Genomic DNA, 14865 nt, shown 5'->3' with positions numbered 1-14865 from the left:
ATCCGTCCGCAGCTGCGAGACCTTAGATCACACCCACTTCCCTTTTGCATGAGGTAAGAGTGTCAAACGTTGCGCTTAAAGGTCACGGTTTGGGAATGGGAACATTAACGGTGACAGCCAATGAAACGTGCCAGAAAATCACACTGGGACAGAAAACACAGTCACTGGTACTGTATTTAGTGCCAATAATTGGTGTTGGTGCGCGTGCACAGTTCTCTGCATGTCTAGTTAATACAGAGATGTTTTTTTAAAAGATGCAAATATTTATTATCCTCAAATTACTCATATCAACATCTTTCTTCAGACATGATATTAAGGATTAATGTAAGGATGGGTTTAAATCTGGCTTACAACATTAGCAAAATGTAGATACAGTAGCTGGGTGTCCATTACACTGATTTTATGCGCATTTTGAAGTATTGCATAAAAAACAAGTGATGGAAATGCCAATTTTCGAATAAAATAATGAGCAAAAAAGTTTTTACGTTCACTTAAGGTGGTTTTTTGGAGGAGTAAATGCGAATAATGTGAGATGAAAATGCATTTGCAGAATAAAATCTGACGTAGCGAACATTAAACCCACAGGAACGATCAGCTAACGTTGTTTTTTGTTTTCATATATATGGGGGTCGACGTCGTCGTAATGACCTTGCTGCTAGTGCCTGCATCGACAAATCTGCATTTATTTTTTTTGTGCACAGCATTTAGTTTGGCAATTATAAACTGCACTGCTAGTAAATTTATAACTTGCCAAATCGTAACTAAATGCAGTCCTGTCTCTTTTCTAAGCGTGTTTGGTTACTAGGTTACCAATACCACCGGTCCACCGCCATTTGTTCGAACAATTTGATGGAAACGCACCTGATTCGCATTTGTTTGCTTTTCTTTTTTTGTGAATTTTAAAACGATTCACTTCGCGTTTTGATGGAAACCCAGCTAGTCATTTCTGTGGTTTCGATATGCTTTAAAGGGGACATTTCACAAGAGTTTTTAAGATGTAAAATAAATCTTTGGTGTCCCCAGAGTACGTATGTTTTAGCACAAAATACCTCAGATAATTTATTATAAAATTGCCACTTTTAGGTGTGAGCAAAGTTTTTAGGTGTGTCCTTTTAAATGCAAATGAGCTAATCTTTAAACTCAATGGCAGTGCCGTGGTTGGATAGGGCAGATTAAGGGGCGGTATTATCCTCTTCTGACATCAAAAGGGGAGCCAAATTTCAATGACCTATTTTTTCACTCTTGCTGAGAATGGTTTACCAAAACTAAGTTACTGCACTGCAAAAAATGATTTCCAAGAAAAAAAATCTTAGTATTTTTGTCTTGTTTTCAGTAAAAATATCAAAAAAATCTTAAATTAAGATGCTTTTTCTTGATGAGCAGAGGGACCCAAGAAAATAAGTCTAGTTTTAGACCAAAAATATCAAATTTAAGTGATTTTGTGCATAAAAAAAGCAAAAGAATCTGCCAATGGTATAAGAAAAAAAAAATCTTGAAAATTTTTCTTAAAGCAACACTATGTAGTTTTTTACCTTTAAATAATGTCTCTAAAATTATTTCAGTGATAGAACAACTTTTAACTTGAGAAATTGTACTGTTACTGCAACCTGAGCAGCCTCCTAGCTGCTACAAGCACACTCTGAAAGTGGCGGTGGAGGGTAGGGCACACAGCCCCGCCCCTCCCCCTGCCTGCAGAAGAGTGTCTGATACCAGGCACTGTTGCGCTTTTTAACCACATGGGGGAGCTGTAAGTCATTTTTACATGGAAACTACATAGTGTTGCTTTAAACACTAAATTCAAGAAAAATGCTTACACCATTGGCAGTTTTTTTTCTTGTTTTATGTACAAAATCACTTAATTTTATATTTTTGGTCTAAAAACTAGACTCATTTTTCTGGGTTGTTTTGCTCATCAAGAAAAAACATCTTAATTTAAGAATTTTTATATATTTTTTCTGAAAACAAGACAAAAATACTAAGATTTTTTGGGTTGTTATTTTTCACATTTTCTAGGTTGATAGACGCACTGGGGACCAAATTATAGAACTTAAACATGAAAAAAGTCAGATTTTCATGATATGTCCCCTTTAAAAAATGAAGTTGCTACATGATGCCATTTAAGTTCATAGTATTATACTGTATATTGTACTACAGCATGGATAAATCAGGCCAGCAGACGCCAGCATGTATTGCTTTGTCTGTAGATCACAGAGGACAGGCGCCAGCTTTCATTTGGCTTTGGGACTCACTAAAGACTAAATATGTTTACCGACCCTTGTGCAAGGTATGTCAGGACTTACACATCCATATGACCAGGCAGGCCTTATTTACATCCCCCCATCTTGATGATTAATTCATGCCACTATAGCTCACAGGTGTTTATTAAATGAGTCCTCCTGCAGTTCTCGTATGCGTCAGTATCGCCTCAGTATTTCCACTGGCCTCGTGCCACTCTTTAATCATTCGCTGTATAACCGATGTCTCAAAGCTGCTGATTCAGCAAGATTTCCAGCAGATGCAGAGGCTTCGCTGTGACATGCACCTGGCAGCAGGATGTTTCTGCAGGACTTCCCATCGCCGTGGACTCCGGGACACTCGGTCTGACTGCAGTAATGACGCGCTGGCCAGATGTTCATAGAGGAACAGCTGAAATTTCTGAGCAGGATCTGGGAAGTTGCGTGAGACTCGTGAAACCTGATCTATGTGGAAAGATAGAGTTACTGTAAGAATGTGTTTATGCAGATGTGTATATTTGTAATAGATTGCCCATAAGTCATCGACTGTTGTTTATTGTGTTTTGAAGCTCAATTGGGAGAGCATTGCGTTAACAGTGTAAGAGGTTGTAAGTTCGCATACACATAAAATACCTTGAATGTTTGCCAAATGCGTCAATAAATTTAGATTATTAAAGAATGAATATGTAACTTTTTATAAAATACAGTACATGAGAGAAGTGCATGGGCACCTACATGTTTGTGACTTGACATCCGTGGGTCACTTATATTGTTTACATTTACATTAATGCATTTGGCAGATGACTTTATCCAAAGTGACATTTCAAGGTGGGTGATTCTCACGAAACCATTGAAACACCACGGCACTAATGATTTTAGCTTTAAAATGTGTAATATAGTAACATTAAAAAGCATCAGAATTAACACAATACTGTGTTCTACCTTGCACAATGTGTGATTTCAACATAAGAATTTATAATTGTAAATTTTATCTCATTTTCTGCTGAAATTCTCATTACCGCAATGTGTCCGGCTGTGTTTGAACATGCGTTAGGTTGTAATTTAATCAAATTAACACAAAAATATTAAGAAAAAAATTAAATGGATGTTTTGCTAGACTACTTTAAATGACAGAAAAAATATTTACTGAATATTCATGTATAATAATAATGAAGAAAAATTAGGAAAATGATGTGTCCAGGCCTGATGTTCTCATCCTCCGCAACACTTTTTGAGAACAGTTAAGGCACACATACAGAATTTTAATAAAGTTTGATTTTGAGTGACCAAGCACATGGACCAGTTAATTCAAGATGGCTACCAGGTAAGATCATTTTTTTACAGTTAATTTGAAATATTGTCTTGTCAGAATGCTTACACGACATTTTGATTATCATTACCGCAACAGATGCTTATTAAATGTTAATTTAATTAATAGAAGCATAATACTTTGATTTTAAATGCATGTGCAGAATCTCCAAATTATGTTCTTTCAGGTTTGTCATGTCATTTTGAAAATATGTCAGTGTTGATGTTTTCTGACTGTTGCGGTAATGAGATTTTTTTAGGACTAATTTTTAAAATTATGTTGCAAAAAGTGTTAAATGATAATTAAAAGTTTTTAAATTAATGTTCCCATTTACTCCAGACTTTGTTTTTCAATGTCTGGTGGGAAAAAAAGTCAATTTAAGCAATTTTTACATTTTCATGCTTGACATTTTTAAAACCAAGTTTTCGTGAGCATCACCCAGGTATACATGCAAACACATGACCCTTTGCATTGCTAATGCATTATTAAGTTGCAGGAACATATTGTGAAATCTGCACGTTCAAAATATCTCCTTGTCTATACCACAGAAGCAACAGAAGTCATGCAGGTTTGAAACGACACAAGGGTGAGTCTAAATGTCAGATTTCTTTTTTTTTGTGGATAAACCATACCTTTAAAGACAGAGGAGATGCACCGATACAAAAACAGAGACAGGGCGAGTGTGTTTGAGGGGTGGTGCGATTTTCATTGTGTGAAGGACAAAGTTAGTGACCCGTAGATTATTCAGAGGAGATTGTGTTTCAGGCCCATCTCAAGGTCATACTGAATATTTTATCTCTCTGCTCTCCATAATTTGCTTTCAGCTGCTGGGAACTGTTTAATCACAGACGGCTGTGTGGAGGTTGAGAGTAGGTCATTCTTATATCAACATTTGATCTGTTAGCTCCGAAGCGGCATAAATTATAGAGGAGTTACAAACTCTCCTTCTTAATAGCAAAATATTTGCGTTCGACCACACATTTTCAGCATACGCCACCGAAAGCTGGGCTAAATTTGTTTGCAGGACCCAGACATTAGTGGTGCAAGGAAAGTATCCAAGGGCATCGCTTTCACACCACAGAGGGTCACGGCTGCTATTGACTGGAACGCGAGGTTGATGTGTCTCATTTAAACTCCATTTGTATCTGTCCTGTCAATGCATTTCCACCTCAGATGATCTGTTTAATCTATAATAGCCCCTAGATCATTAAGATTTGTATTATAATAATGATCTAGAATGCTTTATCTATGGACAATATCATGAGCTAATTAAAAGTCATGTACATGTAGAGGTAATATAACATCACCGCGATCATTCCATGACATTGTGATATGTGAGTAGTCAGCAGCCATTGATCCGCAGTGCCGTGCGCTGAGTGATTTTCCCGGAGTGGATCAGACCACCGCCTTCGAATGTCTCAGTGGGACCAGAAATACAACAGGGACTGCGGTGTTGTACAAGGTGTACGAGTGCCACACAACCTACTGTACACTGCAAGCAAAACATCCAACGCGGAGGTAAGCAGCAAACACTACAGCTTGAGGCAAAGTTTGTACACTGTCCATTCAAACAAATAATGAGTTGATGAATAAACTTGGTTAAATTTGGAAATCCAATTAGGCCCAAATTTAAATATATTTATGCATGTATATATTTCTTTGTCATAAACTCATGCACTTATTCATGTACATATGCAAAACCTTTGAAGTGTGTCTGACGTGACTTCTTGTAAATGAAGTCAGGCTTTTATCAGGCTTTTATGTTTAGGCTCAGTAATTTCACTTTAAAGCCAGTAAAAAGGTTATTAGTCAATAATTGAAATGCTTTATTTTACAAAATGTCACTTCAAAGTCATTTCATTGGTATTTAACAAATTTTACAATATTTTGCTACAAAACCCTTTTGGGGGGGCGGGGCAAAAATCTCCACTTCAATGTTAAGTCACTTTTTACTGTCCCTTCTGAATAAAGGTAAAAGTCAAAAAAATTCGGTCAAGATGCTAATATAGTCTGATAAACCACCGAGAAAAAACTATTGCAGCTTGACAATTGAAATTCAACGTATGCGTGGCGTCGTTCATTCAACTCTTCTTGCACTTTGGGGACTTTGCTGAAAGATCGATGTGGTGTTTAAAGGATTCTGCCAAAAAACGGTATTTCTGAATGTCCTGAGGATAGGATTAAGCGGATTTGAAGCAAAAGTATATGATGAATTTATAAAACGTGTTAAGAGCATTTGGTTAATATAATTATCTAATTTCTGACAGAGGGGGCTCTAAGTGGCTTTCAGTGGCAGCCGATGACTTCTTTTTAGAACATGTATTTAGCCCATCATGTGTGTGGCTCGTCAGGTCAAAATATGTGTTGGGCGGGTCATGTGAACCTATGTGCATCACAAGTCGTGTCAAAATCTGTGTTCGGCGGGTCATGTGAACCTATGTGCATCCCGCGTCATGTCAAAATATGTGTTTGCCACGTCATGTAAACTTAGGTGCATCACGTCATGTCAAAACATGTGTTCGGAGTATCATGTGTATGGCTTGTTATGACAAAATATGTGTTCGGCACTTCATGTGAACCTATGTGCATCACACGTCATGTCAAAATATGTGTTTGGAGTGTCATGTGTGTGGCTTGTCATGTCAAAATATGTGTTCGGCGCATCATGTAAACCTAGGTGCATCACACATCATGTCAAAATATGTGTTTGACGGCATGTCATGTGAACCTATGTGCATCACACGTCATGTCAAAATATGTGTTTGGCGCGTCATGTGAACCTATGTGCATCACACTTCATGTCAAAATATGTGTTTGGAGTGTCATGTGTGTGGCTCTCATGTCAAAATATGTGTTCAGCGCGTCATGTAAACCTAGGTGCATCACACGTCATGTCAAAATATGTGTTCGGCGCGTCATGTGTGTGGCTCGTCATGTCAAAATATGTGTTTGGCGCGTCATGTGAACCTATGTGCATCACACGTCATGTCAAAATATGTGTTTGGAGTGTCATGTGTGTGGCTCGTCATGTCAAAATATGTGTTCGGCGCGTCATGTGAACCTATGTGCATCACACGTCATGTCAAAATATGTGTTTGCTGCATCATGTGAACCTATGTGCATCACATCTCATGTCAAAATATGTGTTCGGTGCGTCATGTGAACCTATGTGCATCACATCTCATGTCAAAATATTTGTTCGGAGTGTCTTGTGTGGCTCATCATGTCAAAATGTGTGTTCGGAGCGTCATGTAAACCTATGTGCATCACAAGTCGTGTCAAAATATGTGTTCGGCGGGTCATGTGAACCTATGTGCATCACAAGTCGTGTCAAAATCTGTGTTCGGCGGGTCATGTGAACCTATGTGCATCCCGCGTCATGTCAAAATATGTGTTCGGAGTGTCATGTGTGTGGCTCGTCATGTCAAAATATGTGTTCGGAGTGTCATGTGTGTGGCTCGTCATGTGAAAATATGTGTTGGGCGCGTCATGTAAACCTATGTGCATCACACGTCATGTCAAAATATGTGTTCAGAGTGTCTTGTGTGGCTCGTCATGTCAAAATATGTGTTCGGCGAGTCATGTGAACCTATGTGCATCACAAGTCGTGTCAAAATATGTGTTTGGCGGGTCATGTGAACCTATGTGAATCATGCGTCATGTCAAAATATGTGTTTGGTGCGTATGTGAACCTATGTGCATCACAAGTCGTGTCAAAATATGTGTTCGGCGGGTCATGTGAACCTATGTGAATCATGCGTCATGTCAAAATATGTGTTTGGAGTGTCATGTGTGTGGCTTGTCATGTCAAAATATGTGTTCGGCGCGTCGTGAACCTATGTGCATCACACGTCATGTCAAAATATGTGTTTGACGTGTCATATGAACCTATGTGCATCACACGTCATGTCAAAATATGTGTTCGGTGCGTCATGTGAACCTATGTGCATCACATCTCATGTCAAAATATGTGTTTGGAGTGTCTTGTGTGGCTCATCATGTCAAAATATGTGTTCGGAGCGTCATGTGAACCTATGTGCATCACGCGTTATGTCAAAATATGCGTTCGGCGTGTCATGTGAACCTATGTGCATCACGCGTCATGTCAAAAAATGTGTTCGGCACGTCATGTTAACCACTGTGCATCACGCGTCATGTCAAAATATGTGTTTGACGTGTCATGTAAACCTATGTGCATCACAGGTCATGTCAAAATATGTGTTCGGCACGTCATGTGAACCTATGTGCATCACATCTCATGTCAAAATATGTGTTCGGCGCGTCATGTGAACATATGTGCATTACGCGTCATGTCAAAATATGTGTTTGGAGTGTCTTGTATGGCTCGTCATGTCAAAATATGTGTTGGGGGCGTCATGTAAACCTAGGTGCATCACACTTCATGTCAAAATATGTGTTCGGCACGTCATGTGAACCTATGTGCATCACACGCCATGTTAAAATATGTGTTTGGCGCGTCATGTGAACCTATGTGCATCACACATCATGTCAAAATATGTGTTTGGCACGTCATGTGAACCTATGTGCATCACACGCCATGTTAAAATATGTGTTTGGCGCGTCATGTGAACCTATGTGCATCACGCATCATGTCAAAATATGTGTTCGGAGTGTCATGTGTGTGGCTCGTCATGTCAAAATATGTGTTGGCGCGTCATGTAAACCTAGGTGCATCACACGTCATGTCAAAATATGTGTTCGGCGCGTCATGTGAACCTATGTGCATCACACGTCATGTCAAAATATGTGTTTGGCGCGTCATGTGAACCTATGTGCATCACATGTCATGTCAAAATATGTGTTCGGTGCGTCATGTAAACCTATGTGCATCACACGTCATGTCAAAATATGTGTTCGGAGTGTCATGTGTGTGGCTCGTCATGTGAAAATATGTGTTGGGCGCGTCATGTAAACCTATGTGCATCACACGTCATGTCAAAATATGTGTTCGGCACGTCATGTGAACCTATGTGCATCACACGTCATGTCAAAATATGTGTTTGGAGTGTCATGTGCGTGGCTTGTCATGTCAAAATATGTGTTCGGAATGTCATGTGAACCTATGTGCATCACAAGTCATGTCAAAATATGTGTTTGACGTGTCATGTGAACCTATGTGCATCACAAGTCTTGTAAATATATGTGTTCGGCGCTTCATGTGTACCTTTGTGCTTCACATCTCATGTCAAAATATGTGTTCGGCGCGTCATGTGAACCTATGTGCATTACACGTCATGTCAAAATATGTGTTCGGAGTGTCATGTGTGTGGCTCGTCATGTCAAAATATGTGTTGGGCGCGTCATGTAAACCTATGTGCATCACACGTCATGTCAAAATATGTGTTCGGCGCGTCATGTGAACCTATGTGCATCACACGTCATGTCAAAATATGTGTTCGGTGCGTCATGCAAACCTATGTGCATCACGCGTTATGTCAAAATATGCGTTCGGCGCGTCATGTGAACCTATGTGCATCACGCGTCATGTCAAAAAATGTGTTCGGCAAGTTATGTTAACCTATGTACATCACGCGTCATGTCAAAAAATTAGTTTGCCGCGTCATGTTAACCTATGTGCATCACGCGTCATGTCAAAATATGTGTTGGGCGCGTCATGTAAACCTAGGTGCATCACACTTTATCATGTCAAAATATGTGTTGGGCGCGTCATGTGAACCTATGTGCATCACACGTCATGTCAAAATATGTGTTCGGCGCGTCATGTGAACCTATGTGCATCACACGTCATGTCAAAATATGTGTTTGGCGCGTCATGTGAAACCTATGTGCATCACACGTCATGTCAAAATATGTGTTCGGCGCGTCATGTGAACCTATGTACATCACGCGTCATGTCAAAAAATGTGTTCGCTGCGTCATGTTAACCTATGTGCATCACAAGTCGTGTCAAAATATGTGTTCGGCGGGTCATGTGAACCTATGTGAATCATGCGTCATGTCAAAATATGTGTTTGGCGCGTATGTGAACTTATGTGCATCACACGTCATTTCAAAATATGTGTTCGGCGCGTCATGCAAACGTATGTGCATCACACGTCATGTCAAAATATGTGTTCGGCGCGTCATGTGAACCTATGTGCATCACACGTCATGTCAAAATATGTGTTTGGCGCGTCATGTAAACCTAGGTGCATCACACGTCATGTCAAAATATGTGTTGGGCGCGTCATGTGAACCTATGTGCATCACACGTCATGTCAAAATATGTGTTCGGTGCGTCATGCAAACCTATGTGCATCACAAGTCATGTCAAAATATGTGTTCGGCGGGTCATGTGAACCTATGTGCATCACAAGTCGTGTCAAAATATGTGTTTGGCGGGTCATGTGAACCTATGTGAATCATGCGTCATGTCAAAATATGTGTTCGGCGAGTCATGTGAACCTATGTGCATCACAAGTCGTGTCAAAATATGTGTTCGGTGCGTCATGTAAACCTATGTGCATCACACGTCATGTCAAAATATGTGTTCGGCGCGTCATGTGAACCTATGTACATCACGCGTCATGTCAAAAAATGTGTTCGCTGCGTCATGTTAACCTATGTGCATCACGCATCATGTCAAAATAAGTGTTCGGAGTCTCATGTGTGTGGCTCATCATGTCAAAATATGTGTTTGGAGTGTCATGTATGTGGCTCGTCATGTCAAAATATGTGTTCGGCATGTCAAGGTAACCTATGTGCATCACACGTCATGTCAAAATACGTGCCTGCTGCAGATGCTTCAGAGGGGTTTATGATAAAAGAGACGCATACGTTTGCCAGATACTGGCATAATCTCATGTGTAATCAGAGTTTAGTGTTAAATTAGTGTCTTGCGAGTATTTTGTGAATGTGAGCGTCTCTTTTGTCATAGATCCTTTTTGATGCGTATGCAGTAGGCACATATTTTGACAAGACACATGATGCACATAGGTTAACATGACGCACCAAACACATATTTTGACATGAAGAGCCATTAAACATATATTTTGAATTTGAGCCCCTCTGAAGAGAAGTCACCAGTCACTTTGTCATCATATATATTTCTTTATTTTTTATTTTGTTTTGTGTTTATGGGTTTAAACCCAGGTAAAATGTATGTCGCTTTGAAAAAAAGCATCCGCCAAATGCATAAACGTTTTATTGTGTATAATTTCATTGCACACTGTGAGAAAACACTTATATATCACACTGTGTATGGTTATGTATGTGACAAATAAAAACTTGAAATGCATCGCAAAGTAATTGTGTTCGCTTGTTTAAAGTAACCTGAGCAAAGAAAATAATGTTTTTTTATGGCTTTAAAACCATCATACTGGCTCACATTCGTGAGTCATGATTTAATGACTAATTACTTTCTTGCTGTGAACTGCTTAACACTTAAAGCACTAGTTTTCTGTCGCATACAATGTAGAGGTGCAGTAAAGGAGAGCTGGTTGTTGTGGGCAACAGACAGTCACTGAACCCAAGCACCCCCACATCATGCTGGGAGTTTTACAGCTAGTTAAAACCGCCTCAGAATGCTCCACGCTCTCTGAAAATGAGCAAACAGGGGCAATTGAATGTCAATGCCCTCGTGGGAACAAAGGAAACATGCCCCCCAGTCACGCTTACCTCACCCCCCTCCTGAATGTGCCAGTCCAGAGAGAGAGATTGCAACCTTGTGGATGTGTCTCTTTGTCCTCTGATCGGCTCACTGGGTGAGGAGGGGTCTCACTGACAGCTGACTTTAACACACAGGTGGGCCGGTAAACAATTCTGCTTTGAGGTCAAACACTGCTTTTGACCTGCCAACTTTCATAGGGCATGACCTTTGGATGCACTTTCATTGTACATGTTACAGTCTTGTTCATATCTTTCTTTATTCTAATATGATAAAATAATATGAAAAAATTATTTATAATATTTCTGCAGGATGTTATTTATCATTATTGCACGGCTCGTTGGAATGCTTGATTTTGATTGGCCAGTCGCGACATTTGCAGGTTCGTTATTGCCAGATAACAACTGCTCAAATCCAATAACACATGATAACCCAGATGCTACAAATTATTTTGACAGGTACAGTTTAATATCACATGGAAATTAAATATAAATATGTCTTTTTTACTAACATATATGGCATTATATTTTAAGAGTTTGGTTCCAAAACGCAATAAATCCATTTTGACTAATTTTTATACCAAGAAAGTGACACGATGAAAAACACTATTTTTTGTTACAAACTTTCAAATAGCATCTTTAGGTTATAATAACATAAAAAATTCTAATCCATAATTAGATTTTCAAAGATTTATTTTATTTTTTCCGCAAAATGCAATAAATCCATGACAAGTTTTATTTTCAAAATGCTATAAATCTATTGAATCAATATATAAATGTGCATTCATCTTTGCCATGTTATATTCATTTAGTTGATTAGTGGTATACACTGATAAAAAAAACATTAATGGCATTAATCAAAACACTTACTTTGTCATATTAAGAACACTGTTATTGCTGCTGTCATCCTTGGGATGTCTTCGCTGAACTTTTTTGACAGCGTTCAGCTGTAAAATGTTTTGGTCCTGCTTGATTTTCGTTAACTTCGAGTAAAAAAAAGGAAAGTTTTTAATAAGATCTGCTGGGGTCAATGTGTAAGCATGACAGAAGCTTGATGCTGTCGTGTGAGAACAAGCAACAGCCGGCATTTTTCCTTCGCCCGAGTGCCTCTCACGCAGGGATGGGCAGTATTTCAAATACATGTATTTAAAATACGTATTTGAAATACAAAATAGTATTTTGTATTTTGTATTTTAAAGCCTTTGGAAAAAATGAAATGTAATTTGTATTTAAATACATTTAAGATGAGTATTTTTGTATTTTTAAAATACTCAAAATACTTTGAGCCAGTCAACCAGTCAGGGTGCTGTTTTCATGCATCAACTAGTTCAGACCAGACACCAGAGTTCAGGTAAGAAAATATATCTGTGCAGCTTTTAGTGGGCAAAAATTCTAATGTTGGAGTGGGAAAAAAAGCAAGGGAGATTGAGTTATTGGGTGTGATGTGATTTGTGTTATTATAACTGTCGCGAAAGGAAATTCAGATTCACACTTGCACGTTGGCGGCATGCAGTTTAATGCACGACTGAGAGAGTGTAAAACGCTGACAAATAGGCCTACACTTTTGACTTAAAGGAAAACCACTATTTTTCAATATTTTACTATGTTCTTACCTCAACTTAGACAAATGAATACATAACTATCTATTTTCAATGCATGGAGGAAGAGCACCTAGCTCGCAGCACTTCGACCCCAGCGCGCAGTAACATCCTCAAAGGAGTGATGATGTGACTGCGCCAGAGGTCGAAGCGCCGCAAACCAAGCGCTCCTCCGCCATACAATATAGTTCTCATTTTTTATCCACTTAAAAATCACGTTTTATTTTCTGTCACCATACTTACGCGTGTAACTACTCGCGTAACAGTCTTTAAATAGAGAAAACATAAAAGTGTTTGGTGGCTTCTAAATTCTTCCCTGTTTGGATCCTAAGGAATAAATGGGACTAGGCTAAATGCTAACACATTCATGACACGCTGTGCAAAGATGAAGTGCACGTATTGAAAAAAGATAGGTACTGTATGTATTCATTCATCTAAGTTGAGGTAAGAACATAGTAAAATATTAAAAAACGATGGTGCTTTCCTTTAAAGGCCCTTTCACATGTGACGCGGCAAGTGGTGGAATCAGAACACAGTTGCTGATTTCTTTTTAGCTTTGTGCAGTTGAAGCCTTGTTTACACTTTTGCAATTGGCATGGCTCTACTCTACGGCGTGAACCTGCGGGCTCCTCAGTAAACCTACAAGGCTTTTATGCTTGACGTGCTCTCCGTTGTATAATTCTGTGAAATGACAGAGGGCAACTCGTGAGTAATTGTTCTCAAAACCATCAAAAAGCAGCCATGAGAGAAAGTAGTTTGCCGAATAATTTATCAAACACTCGTCTCGTGAGAAGTTTGTAAATACGTGGATTTCTTCACATAAAAACTGATTAGGTTGTGGGTCATTTTTTATAAAACATCACTTTACTTGAATGGGTGTTCATAAGGCTGACATGACACCTTCATAACCATGACATGACACGTGTCATGAATATGAAGGAGATTTTATTGACGTTTATGACTACTGTCATTAAGTGTCATTTGTTCAATTATGTCATTTTTATTGCAAAGATGACATTGTTTGAGATGTCTTTGTTATGACAACTTGACATTAACCAAGACAACACAACTGACCACTTTTTACCAGTGATACAAACTGAATTTGTAATTAAAATGTTATTAAGTGTTAATACTCTGTAAAATAGTTTTATAACAGCATCATGAATATTTTTCTTGACCTCAACTACAGTGGTATAAATATAATTTGTCATTAAGTGTTAATACTCTGTAAAATAGTTTTATAACAGCATCATGAATATTTTTCTTGACCTCAACTACAGTGGTATAAATATAATTTGTCATTAAGTGTTAATACTCTGTAAAATAGTTTTATAACAGCATCATGAATATTTTTCTTGACCTCAACTACAGTGGTATAAATATAATTTGTCATTAAGTGTTAATACTCTGTTAAATAGTTTTATAACAGCATCATGAATATTCTTCAGTTCATAATGTTTATTTGACCGAGTATTAATAATATTTGACAAAGTATTAACACTTAATGACATTTAAATCACAGTTTAATGTAATGTTAACCCACAAAGCTAGGTAGTTTCTTAAGTTTGATAATTATTGTTGTGTTGTATTGGTTTATGTCAAGTTGTCATAACAAAGATATCTCAAACAATGAGGTTTGTAAAATAAAGCTGTGCACAAAGTTTCTAAGCAGTTGCACACATCTAAATGCTTTTTGGCATTCAGAAATAGACCCAGATAGATTTCAGCACAATAGGGATACTTGCACTGAATCACCAATTTCACATGTATTTTTCTGTATTTTCAAAATACAAAATACTGTATTTGTATTTAAATACATTTTTCCACACAGTATTTTGTATTTAAATACATTTTTCGACACAGTATTTTGTATTTGTATTTAAAATACATTTCCATGTATTTATGCCCATCTCTGCTCTCACGTAAATTACGCGATTTTAATGGCAGACATTTCCCCGCCATAGAAAACCACCACAGATTTATCAATGCCATCAAAATGACCATTTTGTTTTTGTTTGTTTGTTTGTTGATCACAAAGTACAAAGTAGATGAGAAAAACTAGGATTCCGTGTATGTATTCAACGTGCCGCCATTTTTG

General features: G+C 38.2%; 1 protein-coding gene and 1 long non-coding RNA gene across 4 annotated transcripts in view; both read left to right on the top strand.

Moving 5' to 3' along the window:
• Positions 1-3720, top strand: part of LOC129446688 (uncharacterized) — a 39935-nt gene extending 36215 nt beyond the window's left edge. For all 3 annotated transcript variants that reach the window (XR_012372643.1, XR_012372640.1, XR_012372642.1), the window contains one exon: positions 2205-3720. This is a non-coding gene — a long non-coding RNA (uncharacterized lncRNA). The remainder of the gene's footprint in view (positions 1-2204) is intronic.
• A 329-nt stretch (positions 3721-4049) lies between these two features.
• nrip1b (nuclear receptor interacting protein 1b) overlaps positions 4050-14865 on the top strand; it is a 52319-nt gene continuing 41503 nt past the window's right edge. Inside the window, exon 1 of the mRNA XM_055207899.2 lies at positions 4050-5061. The gene's annotated coding sequence lies outside the window, so the exon portion shown is untranslated. The remainder of the gene's footprint in view (positions 5062-14865) is intronic.

The sequence above is a fragment of the Misgurnus anguillicaudatus genome, chromosome 12, assembly GCF_027580225.2.
Source record: "Misgurnus anguillicaudatus chromosome 12, ASM2758022v2, whole genome shotgun sequence".
Taxonomy (NCBI): Eukaryota; Metazoa; Chordata; class Actinopteri; order Cypriniformes; family Cobitidae; genus Misgurnus; species Misgurnus anguillicaudatus.
This window is presented reverse-complemented; position numbering and strand designations above follow the sequence as displayed.